At 43.8% G+C, this 14500-nt stretch overlaps 1 protein-coding gene across 3 annotated transcripts in view; it reads left to right on the forward strand.

The window, feature by feature from the left end:
* LOC137632263 (ATP-citrate synthase-like) overlaps positions 1 to 14500 on the forward strand; it is a 369682-nt gene that overhangs the window by 45489 nt on the left and 309693 nt on the right. The gene's annotated exons all lie outside the window — the stretch shown is intronic.

The raw sequence follows: 14500 nt of genomic DNA on the forward strand, positions 1-14500 counted from the left end.
CTGTACGTAGCCCCGTACGAGGACCCCAAAGCAGAAGCGGTGGACGCCATGTCACTGGACTGGAACAGATGGTCGAAGATATACCTGTTCCCTCCCACCAACCTTCTGTTGAAAGTCCTCTCCAAACTGAGAACCTTCAAAGGGACAGCGGCCCTAGTGGCTCCCAAGTGGGCCCCGGAGCAACTGGTACCCCCCCCTGGTCCTGGAGCTGCAGCCCAAGCTGATCCCTCTCCCCCGGGCCCAGTTCTCTCTCAACAAGTACAGAAGTCGACTGTCTTCGCTTCATCATCGAAAATCAAGGACCTTCATCTCATGATTTTCTCTCCCTTGCCGCAAAGAAGAGGTTTGGGATCTCGAAGAAAAGTCTAGACTTCCTAGAGGAATACAAGACCGAATCCACGAGACGGCAATATGAATCATCTGGAGGAAATGGGTCTCCTTTGTTAAAGCAAAAAATCCTAAAGAAATCACCATTGATTTCTGTATGTCCTTCTTCATTCACCTTCATGGACAAGGATTAGCAGCCAATACGATTTCAACCTGCAAATCGGCTTTGACTAGACCAATTCTATATGCTTTCCAAATTGATCTGTCCAACGACATCTTTAACAAACTGCCGAAAGCATGTGCTCGCCTACGCCCAGCACCCCCATCCGAAACCGATCTCCTGGTCACTAGACAAGGTGCTCCCATTTCGCCTCCAACTTGGACAATGATTCATGCCCCCTCAAGGATCTGACTCAGAAAGTTATATTTTTATTTGCTCTCGCCTCGGGAGCTCGAGTCAGCGAAATAGTGGCATTATCAAGAGAAGAGGGACACATCCTGTTTGCTGATTCAGGGAGAAGTGACCCTCTCCCCTGATCCGACGTTTCTCGCCAAAAATGAATTACCCACCAAAAGATGGGGCCCTTGGAGAATATGCCCCCCTGAAGGAGGATGTCTCTCTATGTCCAGTAGAGAGCCTCAAGGTCCTATCTTCGCAGAACTTCAAACTTTGGTGGAGGCCAACTCTTCAAAGGAGAAACATCGGGCAGCGACCTGTCACTGAAACAATTAAGAGCGAAAATCACCTACTTCATTCGCAGAGCGGATCCGAACAGTACACCCCGCTGGTCATGATCCTAGAAAAGTGGCATCTTCTCTGAACTTCTTTCAGAGCATGGACTTTGAGAGCCTTAAAAACTTTACGGGCTGGAAGTCCTCGCGAGTTTTCTTTAAACATTATGCGAAACAAGTGCACGAAATCAAACATTTTGTGGTAGCCGCAGGTAGTGTTATGAAACCTGCACCTAACTCTGCGTAGAACAGTGAGTTACTTGGGACTCTAACTCTTCGGGTGCCTATGTTGACCCTCGAGTGATTCATAGTGATGTCTAAAAACACTTAGTGCTTTTATAACTGTTCTTATCCCAGGTGAAATGTCATAGTGTCACACAAGTGCCGCATGCCTTGAGCATGATGTGTTATTTAAAGACTTGCGTTCCTCGAGAACGAGTACCCTACTAATCCTGAAATTCCCTTTCAGATTCAAGAGCAAGCCTTTATTTCTATGTACATTATTATTACTGTAAATGAACTTTACTTTTGCTGTAAATTAGTTAATTTCTGCATTGTGAAATAAAATTTCTATTTTATTACTTATGCGTCTCTTTCAGCTCCTACTTACTATGAAATACATACTGTCATAGTTTTATTTATTCCTCCTTTCTTATGGTCATGAAGAATTTAAGATGTCTATTCCTAAATTATATTCACCTTGTCTCAGTAAGGTTCCTACACGAATACTTACTTCTGATAATCAGGAGATGAACTCTACACACAGTGCCCAACCACCACTGGCCTACTTCAGAATGTTCCTATACAAATATCAAACATTCTGCTTCATCTCTAAGCTCTTAAAAGTTCTTCTGTCAAGATGAATAGCCCTTCAATACCACTTTGACGTCGGCATAGCCCATGGGAACTTCCTACCAATGGGGGGCAGGATATTTCGTTCCTATGGTTCTTACCTAAGATTACTTTGCTGTTTTGTCAATGCCTAGGCACTTAACTCTGGGGGAAAATCTACCACGATACATTGATTCTCTGGTACTCTTCCATCAGGACGCCATGGCTTGAGCCCCAAAAAACGGATTTTGAGCGAAGCGAAAAATCTATTTTTGGGTGAAGATAGCCATGGCGTCCTGATGGACCCTCCCTACTACTTCGTTCAGTTTGCTCCCACCCTACACAATTGTATCATGGTGATGGGCAGCAACTGGCGCCAGGATAAAGACGCGCGTGACGTCATTAGAGCAATGGCGTCCGTTTGTTTACGTCTCGAGTATCAGTAGTAGCCACGAGTGAGATTAGCTGTGGAACGGCTCCCAGCTATTCTCAGCCCTTACACACCGAAGCGTTAACTCTGTTCGGGGTGGAGATAGCTATGTGGCACGACCAGACATGCGTGTCCCCTGTTGTATTACGATGTCTTAAAGGGAAACCTTTGAGATACTCGCTCCAGAAGTTGGAATTCTGTGATAACCTGTGGTTAAATTCTCTGGGAATATCTTAGTAGTCTTATACCCAAGGAAGCTACCAAACAGGAACCTTCCATCAGGACGCCATGGCTATCTCACCCAAAAATAGATTTTTCGCTTCGCTCAAAATCCGTTTTTTTTTTTTTTTTGCTTTTTTATAACTTTACGTTTTTCAATATTAAACTTACCCGATAATCATGTAGCTGTCAACTCTGTTGCCCGACAGAATTCTATGGAGGGATACGCCAGCTATCACAATACTAGAAGGGGGTGTATTTACCAGCGCCACCTGTGGCCAGGTACTCAAGTACTTCTTGTTGACACCTCCTCAATTATTCCTCTGTCGTGCTTCCGGCAAGACGTTCTGGGATACGCTTATGTTCTTGGAGTATTTTCACGACTTTGGTGAAGTATTTCTCTTTGATTTCGGCTGTCGCTTTACTGGAAACTTCTATATTAGCTTAGTTAGCTTTTGGAATTAATTTGATTAATTATGGTGACGAGAGAGTATGAACTCTCGTTCACCTTTCAATGGCCGACCCTTCCCTTAGACGGAAGTGTTGGTGTCTAAGAGAGTATAGACTCTCTTTCTTAATTTTGCTTAACAAAGTTATAGATTTATTTTATATCTCTCCGCCTCTTTTAGGCCTCTTCGATTAACTTCCTTTTATTATAAACTCATTAAAATTAATTTTTATATTTGTTTATATTCGACCTTCCTAATAGTAGGCGGTCTTTTACCGAAGTTAATAAACTTTGAGCCCGTCATTTCGGTTTTACCTGTTAACATATTATGCTATTTCCGCCACAGAGTTTGATAGATTTTCTTTGACAGTCTCGTACTGTTTTCAAAGTTGAACTAACGTTTTGTTTTGTCTCTGCAGTTGTTGACGTTCAGAACGTTCAACTTGCACTCTATCGTTACGATAGAGAAAGAATGTTCACGGTTTCACGTTGCAGTAAGAGTAACCGTGTCTAGCGTTTTGTTCATTCTTTCTTAACTTAATGGTTTTGATCCTAATAAAGGAACTTTTCAGTTTTTTTTTCCTTTAACAATAATATGTTTTAACGATATATATGATTGGGCTCTTCTCTCAGGTTCTAAGTCAAGAGAGAGAGAGAGAGAGAGAGAGATAGAGACGGAGGGAGAAAGAGGATAAACGTTTCATTCAAGCCTGCCAGGCGTACGAGTAACGTCGTTATCGATTTTGCTCTTCTCCCTAGTCTCTTTAGGGGAAGAAACTAAACGTTTCTAGAGTGATCTAGTGTTTAGTCTCTTTCCAACCACTGAATTATCTTTCATTAGATTTTTCTGTTACATTGTAATTCTGTTTTCGCAATTACTAACTTTGAGAAAGGATAGAATTGCGTATTTCAGGTACAAACCACTTAAAGTTTCGAGTTCAGTGAAATAAGTGCAAACAGAAATCAAAGTGATAAGTGATTAGTGCGTGAGGGTACTTTTGTGCGCGCCAGTCGTCCTCCCAGTCCGGGACCTCTTGCAAGCTCCCAAGCCCAGGGGAGAAGCAATGTCGAAGGGCATAAGGGTTCAGCAGGCCTTGATCGGCGCACAGAAGTATTCTCGGTGGTTGTGGGCGTGTCTTACCGAGACCGTCACTCCCACCCGCAGACGATTGAGCCCTTATTTTGCTCGTCTGCAGAAGAGATTAGGGGAGAAAATAAAGGCAGAGTAACGCTGGTCTCAGGTCTCAAGACCTCTTAAACGTTAAGTCCAGACCTATGCCAGACGTACGAAGTTAAAGTTCACAACCCGAATGCAGTCATTGGGTTAGCTCTGACTCTCCTCAGTCATCAGTTGATTACATCGGGCTGAGAGTGTCTCCGCCTAAGAGGAGTAAGGTTCTGCCACAACAGATCTCTGCTGTTAAGGCTTTACCTCAGCAGAACTTAGTGTCTGCCGACCCCAAGTTAACTCTACTGCAGTCCATACAGTCACAACTTTCGGTCTTGATGCGTGAGTGCCTCCTCCTCCGCCTACACTCCCCCCCGCCTATGATCGCTCCGCCTGATCACAGTACCACCTGCCAGGCGTACGATGTTGTGAACTCTACTACAGTCCATGCAAGCACAGCTTTCGGACTTGATGCGTGAGTGACGGGCTGAGAGTGTTGCTCCTCCGCCTCCGCCTACACTCCCTCCACCTACACTCGCTCCGCCTGATCACAGTACCATCTGCCAGGCGTACGATGTTGTGGACTCTACTACAGTCCATGCAAGCACAGCTTTCGGACTTGCTGCGTGAGTGTCGGGCTGAGAGTGTTGCTCCTCCGCCTCCGCCTACACTCCCTCCACCTACACTCGCTCCGCCTGATCGCAGTACCACCTGCCAGCAGTTCCACCTGCCAGGCGTACGATGTTGAGCCACGTGCTGAGTTTGCTGTTCCCTGTGGTGTTCAGCCTCCGCCTTCCTTAAGGCAACCTTTACATTGGGATCAGGAGGATTATACCTCTCTTCCTCCGCCTCCACTTGCTGCTCCACCAGTGATGCAACACTCGGTTGAGGTACAACAACCTCTCCCGTCCATGAGTCAGTCTCCTCAGCTCTTGCTGCAGCGAGCTCAACCCTCCACAAGGCAAGCACCACAACACCTTAGCCTTGCGCCTCAGGAGCCTCAGCTTGCGAGACATTTACCTTGTTCTGCGCAGCCTCTTCCTCATCGCGCTCCGCTCACACCACAGGAACTGGAACTTGCTACTCCGCTTCCGCCAACCGCTCAGTAAGCGCAACCCTTGGGTTCAACCACTCATGCTAGGAGTCAGCCTCCTCCACCCATGCGCCTTCCTTCTGCTTGTCTTTTATTCAGCCTTTGCAGACTGAGCCTCAGGTGTTCCCTCATCGGAGTCTTGAAGAGGAAACCACAACTATTGTTGTTCCAGCTCGTTCTGACTCTGCTGTTCAGCATGCCTTACCTCCATTTTCATACCATGGTTTAAACCCCATGCAAGCATGCATAAAGCACTCTAGCACTGGTCATGGAATTTCTGAGAAATGTTAAACGCCATGCACACGCTCTGCTTTCCTTACAGCAGGCTCTGCTTACAGCAGGCTCTGCTTACTACATGCTCAGCATTCAGCATGCTCTGCATTCAGCATGCTCTATGCTCTGCATACAGCATGCTCTGCATTCAGCATGCTCTGCATACAACATGCTCTACATACAGCATGCTCTGCATACAGCATACTCTGCATACATCATGCTCTGCATACCTTACCGCATGCTTCTCAACACATCTTGGGTTGTTGCCAACTCACTAGACTGTCAAGCAGTTTCATAACGTTGCCTTCTAGTCTGCTGCTTTTGCACCAGTGAACCCTCACTCAGAGAACTTAGCTTTTCTAGGATAAGGTCCCTGTAAATGAGAAAGTTCTTTTCTCCCTCCTTCTGATATTCCCTTGAGGACTCTGTCATTTGGAGGGAGCCTTTAGCTGCATAACCTCTTATGGACTTTTATTTAAGCATAACATGCTTACAGGGAAGGTAATGGTTCCACTTCAGCCGCTAATCCCGTCTGTTACCACACCTGCTCCCATAGACCTTGAGCTGTGTTGCATGACATGCAGTCCAAGCTTAGTCCTTGTTAGAGGATTTTTTTGTTTACGGAGTCAATGTGTCACGGGGAAGACGTTCAACAACCAACAGAAGGGACTTGTTGTGACGCAGTGCGGCAACCTCAGCAACCCGTTAAGGAGTTGTCTGTACGACCCAGACAGTCTAGACAGATTCGGGTTGTCACTGTACTTCCTCGCTTGCCCATGATTGACAGTTTACAGACTGTGCAGCAGTATCATGATCTTGTGTCCGGCTCCGTCAGACGACTGGCTTTTAAGAGCTCCCACAAGTCGTCGCTGTCTGGAGATTTTCAAATGGACTATGGATCTGACCAAGGAACTGGGCCTCCTGGTCAATTTTGAGGAGTCTCAGCTCGTTCCATCCCAGACCATTGTCTCCTTGGGTATGGATCTTCAGAGTCGAGCTTTTCGGACTTGTCCGTCGGCCCCAAGGATCTTCCAAGCCCTAGAATGCATCCAGAGCATGCTGAGAAGGAACCGATGCTTAGTCAGGCAGTGGATGAGTCTAACAGGGACACTTTCATCGCTGGCCCTGTTCATCGAGTTAGGGAGACTCCACCTCCGCCCCCTTCAGTATCATCTAGCTGCTCACTGGATAAAGGACATGACGCTAGAGACGGGCTCAGTTCCTGTTTCCGAAGAGATGAGGTCTACTCTAACGTGGTGGAAGAACAGCATTCTTCTCAAGGAAGGTCTACCATTGGCTGTTCAGACCCCCGACCACCGTCTCTTCTCGGACGCATCGGACACGGGCTGGGGTGCGACACTGGACGGACAGGAATGCTCGGGAACATGGAATCAGGAGCTAAGGACACTTCACATCTATTGCAAGGAGTTGTTGGCAGTTCATCTGGCCTTGATAAACTTCAAGTCCCTCCAGCTTAACAAGGTGGTGGAGGTGAACTCCGACTACACCACAGCCTTGGCTTACATCTCCAAGCAGGGAGGGACTCATTCGAGGAAGTTGTTCGAGATCGCAAGGGACCTCCTCATTTGGTCAAAAGATCGAAAGCTCACGCTGGTAACGAGGCTCATTCAGGGCGATATGAATGTCATGGCAGATCGCCTCAGCCGGAAGGGTCAGATCTTCCCCACAGAGTGGACCCTTCACAAGAATGTTTGCAGCAGACTTTGGGCCCTGTGGGGTCAGCCAACCATAGATCTATTCGCTACCTCGATGACCAAGAGGCTCCTCTTGTATTGTTCTCCGATTCCAGACCCAGCAGCAGTTCGCGTGGATGCCTTTCTGCTGGATTGGTCCCATCTCAACCTGTATGCATTCCCGCCGTTCAAGATTGTCAACAGGGTACTTCAGAAGTTCGCCTCTCACAAAGGGACACGGCTGACGTTGGTTGCTCCCCTCTGGCCCGCGAGAGAATGGTTCACCGAGGTACTGCAATGGCTGGTCGACGTTCCCAGGACTCTTCCTCCTAGAGTGGACCTTCTGCGTCAACCTCACGTAAAGAAGGTACACCCAAACCTCCACGCTCTTCGTCTGACTGCCTTCAGACTATCGAAAGACTCTCAAGAGCTAGAGGCTTTTCGAAGGAGGCAGCCAGAGCAATTGCCAGAGCAAGGACGACATCCACTCTCAGAGTCTATCAGTCTTAATGGGAAGTCTTCCGAAGCTGGTGCAAGGCCAATGCAGTTTCCTCAACCAGTACCACTGTAACCCAGATTGCTGACTTCCTGTTACATCTAAGGAACGTAGATCCCTATCAGCTCCTACGATCAAGGGTTACAGAAGTATGTTGGCAGCGGTTTTCCGCCACAGAGGCTTGGATCTTTCCTCCAACAAAGATCTACAGGACCTCCTTAGGTCTTTTGAGACCTCAAAGGAACGTCGGTTGTCCACTCCAGGCTGGAATCTAGACGTGGTCCTAAGGTTCCTAATGTCATCAGGATTTGAACCGCTCCAATCAGCCTCTTTTAAGGACCTCACATTAAAAACTCTTTTCCTCGTGTGCTTAGCAACAGGTAAAAGAGTAAGTGAGATCCACGCCTTCAGCAGGAACATAGGTTTCACATCTGAAACGGCTACATGTTCCTTGCAGCTCGGTTTTTTGACTAAAAACGAGCTTCCTTCCCGTCCTTGGCCTAAGTCGTTCGAGATCCCAAGCCTGTCCAACATGGTGGGGAACGAACTGGAGAGAGTACTTTGCCCAGTTAGAGCTCTTAAGTACTATCTAAGAAGGTCAAAACCATTACGAGGACAATCAGAAGCCTTATGGTGTGCTATCAAGAAGCCTTCTCTACCAATGTCTAAGAACTCAGTTTCTTACTACATCAGGCTTCTGATTAAAGAAGCAAATTCTCATCTGAAGGAAGAAGACCTTGCTTTGCTGAAGGTAAGGACACATGAAGTGAGAGCTGTGGCTACTTCAGTGGCCTTCAAACAGAACCGTTCTCTGCAGAGTGTTATGGATGCAACCTATTGGAGAAGCAAGTCAGTGTTCGCATCATTCTATCTCAAAGATGTCCAGTCTCTTTACGAGTACTGCTACACCCTGGGTCCATTCGTAGCAACGAATGCAGTAGTAGGCGAGGGCTCAGCCACTACATTCCCATAATCCCATAACTTTTTAACCTTTCTCTTGAATACTTTTTATGGGTTGTACGGTCGGCTAAGAAGCCTTCCACATCCTTGTTGATTTGGCGGGTGGTCAATTCTTTCTTGAGAAGCGCCAAGGTTAAAGGTTGTGATGAGGTCCTTTAGTATGGGTTGCAGCCCTGTATACTTTAGCACCTTTGAGTTGATTCAGCCTCCCAAGAGGAACGCTGCGCTCAGTAAGGAAGACGATCTTATTAAAGGCAGAGTAACGGTTCAAGTCGACTTCCTTACCAGGTACTTATTATTTCATTGTTATTGTGGATAACTGATTATATGAAATACGGGATACTTAGCTATCCTTTAGTCTTGTACACTGGTTTTTCACCCACCCCCCTGGGTGTGAATCAGCTACATGATTATCGGGTAAGTTTAATATTGAAAAATGTTATTTTTATTAATAAAATAAATTTTTGAATATACTTACCCGATAATCATGATTTAATCGACCCTCCCTTCCTCCCCATAGAGAACCAGTGGACCGAGGAATAATTGAGGAGGTGTCAACAAGAAGTACTTGAGTACCTGGCCACAGGTGGCGCTGGTAAATACACCCCCTTCTAGTATTGTGATAGCTGGCGTATCCCTCCATAGAATTCTGTCGGGCAACAGAGTTGACAGCTACATGATTATCGGGTAAGTATATTCAAAAATTTATTTTATTAATAAAAATAACATTTTTCTCATTTTCTAAATCTCTTCTACTTCTTCATCACTTTCTTTTTTCTGTTTCTTTTCTTTACTTGCACCTTCTAATTCTTCATCCCTTCCTCTTTTCTGTTTCTTTTCACTTTCACCTTCGTCTTGGCCTACTAATACCGCTGGCCTCTTTAATAAGAAACTATCCATTGAAGCTTGTTTCTGCCTACTTTTCAACACATTTCTAAAATGCGTTAGGCAAACGTAATATAATACACTACGTAACAAGTGACAGACTACGTACAGTAATTTACACACTTAACACATTAACACTTAAACTTTACGAAATAAAAAAATGGAAGAAATAATTAACACTTAACATTACGTATGGAAAACTATAAAATGAAAGAAAAAATTACTTTAACACTTAACGGTAACATAAAACTTAAAATTGAATTTTTTTTTTTTTTGCTTTTTTATAACTTTACGTTTTTCTTATTTTCTAAATCTCTTCTACTTCTTCATCACTTTCTTTTTTCTGTTTCTTTTCTTTACTTTCACCTTCTAATTCTTCATCCCTTCCTCTTTTCTGTTTCTTTTCTTCACTTTCACCTTCGTCTTGGCCTACTAATACCGCTGGCCTCTTTAATAAGAAACTATCCATTGAAGCTTGTTTCTGCCTACTTTTCAACACATTTCTAAAATGCGTTAGGCAAACGTAATATAATACACTATGTAACGTTATATACAGTCTATGTATAGTAAACACTAAGACAGTACAGTGCACAGTAACGAATGTTTATTAACGATAACACGTGGCGTACGAATGTACTGTATATTAACACTAAGTCAAACAAGCGAAAGCACACAATGTCTGTTAACGATACCGCGGTCAGAACGAAAAGAGAGAGAGATGAACGCCCGTGCGTAGGCAAGCTGGGATAGTTGCCGACCAATAGGAAAGCAGGATCTTATGGCGTCAGCTAGCGTCTGAGTAGGGAGATAACCAATGGGTGAGCGGGAGGCTGTAAGTGAGTCTACCCAAGTTCAAAGTCAGGCGGCGCGCGCTTTTTAAAACTACTCTCGGCGAAGAGTTGGGATCTCGTAAGGTTTTCGTATCCTGAAATTTTATCCGTATCCTGGGGCATAAAAATCTTCGAATCACTTTTCGCATCCTGAATTTTTCGTAAGCAGAAACTTTCGTATCCAGAGGTATCACTGTACTTCAATGGCTGGTAGACGTTCCAAGGAGTCTACCTTTAAGGATGGATCTCTTACGGCAGCCCCACGTAAGGGATCTTCATCAAAGCCTCCCCGCGCTTCGTCAGACTGCCTTCAGACTATCGAAAGACTCTCAAGAGCTCGAGGATTTTCGAAGGAGGCAGCCAGAGCGATTGCAAGAGCTAGGAGAGCTTTTACCATCAAAGTATACCAGTCGAAGTGGGAAGTCTTTAGAGACTGGTGCAAGTCATCATCTATTTCCTCTTCCAGTACCTCTGTAGCCCAAATCGCAGACTTTCTCCTACATCTGAGAAATGTTCGCTCCCTCTCAGCGCCCACTATTAAGGGCTACAGGAGCATGTTGGCGTCTGTATTCAGACATAGAGGCTTCGATCTTTCCAATAATAAAGATCTCCAAGATCTCCTTAAGTCTTTCGAGACCTCTAAGGAGCGTCGTATGGCAACTCCTGGATGGAACTTAGACGTGGTCCTAAGGTTCCTAATGTCCGACAGGTTTGAGCCATTACATTCAGCCTCCCTGAAGAATCTCACTCTCAAGACGCTTTTCTTAGTGTGCTTGGCTTCGGCTAAAAGGGTCAGTGAGATCCATGCCTTCAGTAGGAACATCGGCTTTTCCACAGATAAAGCCACATGTTCACTTCAGCTTGGTTTCTTGGCCAAAAATGAACTGCCTTCTCGTCATTGGCCTAAGTCATTTGATATACCTTGCCTATCAGAGATCGTAGGCAACGAGCTTGAAAGAGTACTGTGTCCAGTTAGAGCTCTTAAGTTTTATTTAGCTCGTACCAAATCCTTACGAGGTGGATCTGAGGCCTTTTGGTGCTCAGTTAAGAAGCCATCATTGCCTATGTCTAAAAATGCTTTGTCTTATTTTATTAGATTTTTAATCCGAGAGGCTCATTCTCACTTGAGTGAAAAAGACCGTTGCTTGCTTAAGGTTAAGACGCACGAAGTAAGAGCTATAGCAACTTCCGTGGCCTTTAAGCAAAACAGATCTCTGCTAAGTATTATGGACGCGACCTTTTGGAGAAGCAAGTCGGTATTCGCGTCATTTTACTTAAAAGATGTCCAGACTCTTTATGAGGACTGCTACACACTGGGTCCATTCGTTGCAGCAAGTGCAGTAGTGGGTTAGGGTTCTACCACTACATTCCCTTAATTCCAATATCCTTTTAATCTTCTCTTGAAATGTTTTTAATTGGGTTGTACGGAAGGCTAAGAAGCCTTTCGCATCCTTTTTGATTTGGCGGGTGGTCAAATGTCATTTCTTGAGAGCGCCCAGATTAAGGGTTTTGAGGAGGTCCTGTTGTATGGGTTGTCGCCCTGGATACTTCAGCTCCTGGGAGTCTTTCAGGATCCTGAGAGGATGGCTGGGCTTCGTGAGGAAAGCGGACTAACAAGGCAGAGTAATTGTTAGAGTCAGCTTCCTTACCAGGTACCTATATTTATTTGGGTTTTGTTATGATATAACTGTCAAAAACTCTAAGCATATACGCCGTAAACTGTATTAATACTGGTCTCTACCCACCACCATGGGTGTGAATCAGCTATTATATATTCACCGGCTAAGTTTAATATTTAAAAATTATATTTTGATTATAAAATAAATTTTTGAATATACTTACCCGGTGAATATATAAATTAAAGGCCCCCCCTTCCTCCCCGATAGAGACCCAGCAGGATGAGAAGAACTGGAGCTGTTTACATGTATATGCGGTATCTGGCCGATAGTTGGCGCTGGTGGGCACACCCGCTACCTTCATGGCGATCGCTCGCGAGTTTTTGGGAATCTGTCGAGCCGTCGGAGACGTCAGCTATTATATATTCACCGGGTAAGTATATTCAAAAATTTATTTTATAATCAAAATATCATTTTTATGTTTACTTACAGTATTATATTATATTATTGTCTTTCATGGTGTTTGTATTTTCCTCATTATGTTATTACTTTATTGGGCTTGGAAGGCATTCTCTGGTACATTTTCACCAGCCGTCACAGGTCGCCCCAGAAAAGGGATTTTGACGAAGGAAAAATCTATTTCTGGGAAGAGACCTGTGACGCCCGGTGAAACCCTTCCCGGTTATTTTGTACGGACCCACCCTTTCCTTGCCAAGCCATATGTTCTTGCAGAAGGATGTCCTAGAGGGCGCTCGTGTTAGGTGTCGGTGGCGTGGTCCAAGTGTGTTTTCTAGGGCCTCTGTTATGGCCCTTCCCTTTGATGAAGGAATTATCTAAATGGAAGACAGGCTGTGAATAGTGGCTTTCACACGCCCCTGTTGTATACACGATACCCACAAGGTACTCGCGCGAGGGTAGTAACCTCTGCATTCCATGCTTTTATCTTTCTCTAGTATATTTGGAAGATTTATATCAGAAAAGTGTAAAGAAGGACCCTTTTCACCGGGCGTCACAGGTCTCTTCCCAGAAATAGATTTTTCCTTCGTCAAAATCCCTTTATTATTATTTATTAAATATTTATTGAGTCCCTGGTCAGACTTGGAGGAACGTATAGAGTGGAGGAACGTATAGAGGAGAGGTCCCTTTTTTTGTTTCATTTGTTTGATGTCGGCTACCCCCCAAAATTGGGGGAAGTGCCTTGGTATATGTATGTATGTATTATTGGTTTATCTTTTATTGTTATTATTATTTATTTTTATTATTATTATTATTATTATTATTATTATTATTATTATTATTATTATTACTACTTCTTGACGAGTTATAACCTTAGTTAAAAAAGCAAGATGCTAAAAGCCCAAGGGCTCTAACTGGGATAAATAGCCCAATGAGGAAAGGAAACAAGGAAATAAAATTCAGTACAGGAGAAGAAATAAACAGTTATAATAAAGTATTCTAATAATAGTAGCAACATTAAAAGATTTATTTATAAACTATAAAAGCATGAAAAACAAGAGGAAGAGAAATAATATAGAATAGTGTGCCTGAATGTACCCTCAAGCAAGAGAACTACCCCAAGTCAGTGGAAGACCATGGAACAGAGGCTATGTCCACTACCCAAGACTAGAGAACAATGGTTTGATTTTGGAGTGTCCTTCTTCTAGAAGAGCTGCTTACCATAGCTAAAGGGCATCTTCTAGCCTTACGAAAAGGAAAGTAGCTATTGAACATTTACTTTTTAATAGTTAACCCTTTGAGCAAAGAAGAATTGTTTGGTAATCTCAGTGTTGTCGGGTGTCTGATGGCAGAAGAGAATATGAAAAGAATAAGCCAGACTATTCGGTGTATGTATAGGCATAGTAAGATGTGCCGTAACCAGAGAGGGATCCAATGTAGTACTGTTTGGCCAATCAAAGGACCCAATAACTCTCTAGCGGTAGTATTTCATGAGGTGGCTGGTGCCCTGGCCAACCTACTACCTACAAAAAGAATGTCTCATTACTTTAGTAGAGGCATAAGTTTTTTGAAAGGGAAGAAAACTGGGAATTTTTAGTTTTAGGGTTGTTGATGAAAGCAAGCTTCTAGAGATGAGCAATATAAACATCGGGCGAGTATAGAAATAAAATGTTTATTAATGCATTAAAGGTGATTTTTTTTCTTTTATATCAGCATTTCATAGTTCATTTATGTGTAGTCGTAAGCATTTTACTTGAATAATTGAATGTTGTTATTGGAATTACAGTCAGACCTTAACATTTAGGGGGTTTAGGGACATGGTAATTGTTTCTCCTTTTAATGGTATTCTAATATCCTATATTTCCTTATATAATTAGAAATACTAAGTGTTTATAGTTATATACCAAAATACAGGAACACATTCAAGTACTGTAATAGTATAGACCTTGATAAAAAAGATTACATAATGGCATGGGAATTCACATTTGACAGTATCAGTCTGAATTCATTCTCCCCTATTATATAATTGCGTATAGTGTGTT

Source organism: Palaemon carinicauda, chromosome 41 (assembly GCF_036898095.1).
Source record: "Palaemon carinicauda isolate YSFRI2023 chromosome 41, ASM3689809v2, whole genome shotgun sequence".
Lineage (NCBI taxonomy): Eukaryota > Metazoa > Arthropoda > Malacostraca > Decapoda > Palaemonidae > Palaemon > Palaemon carinicauda.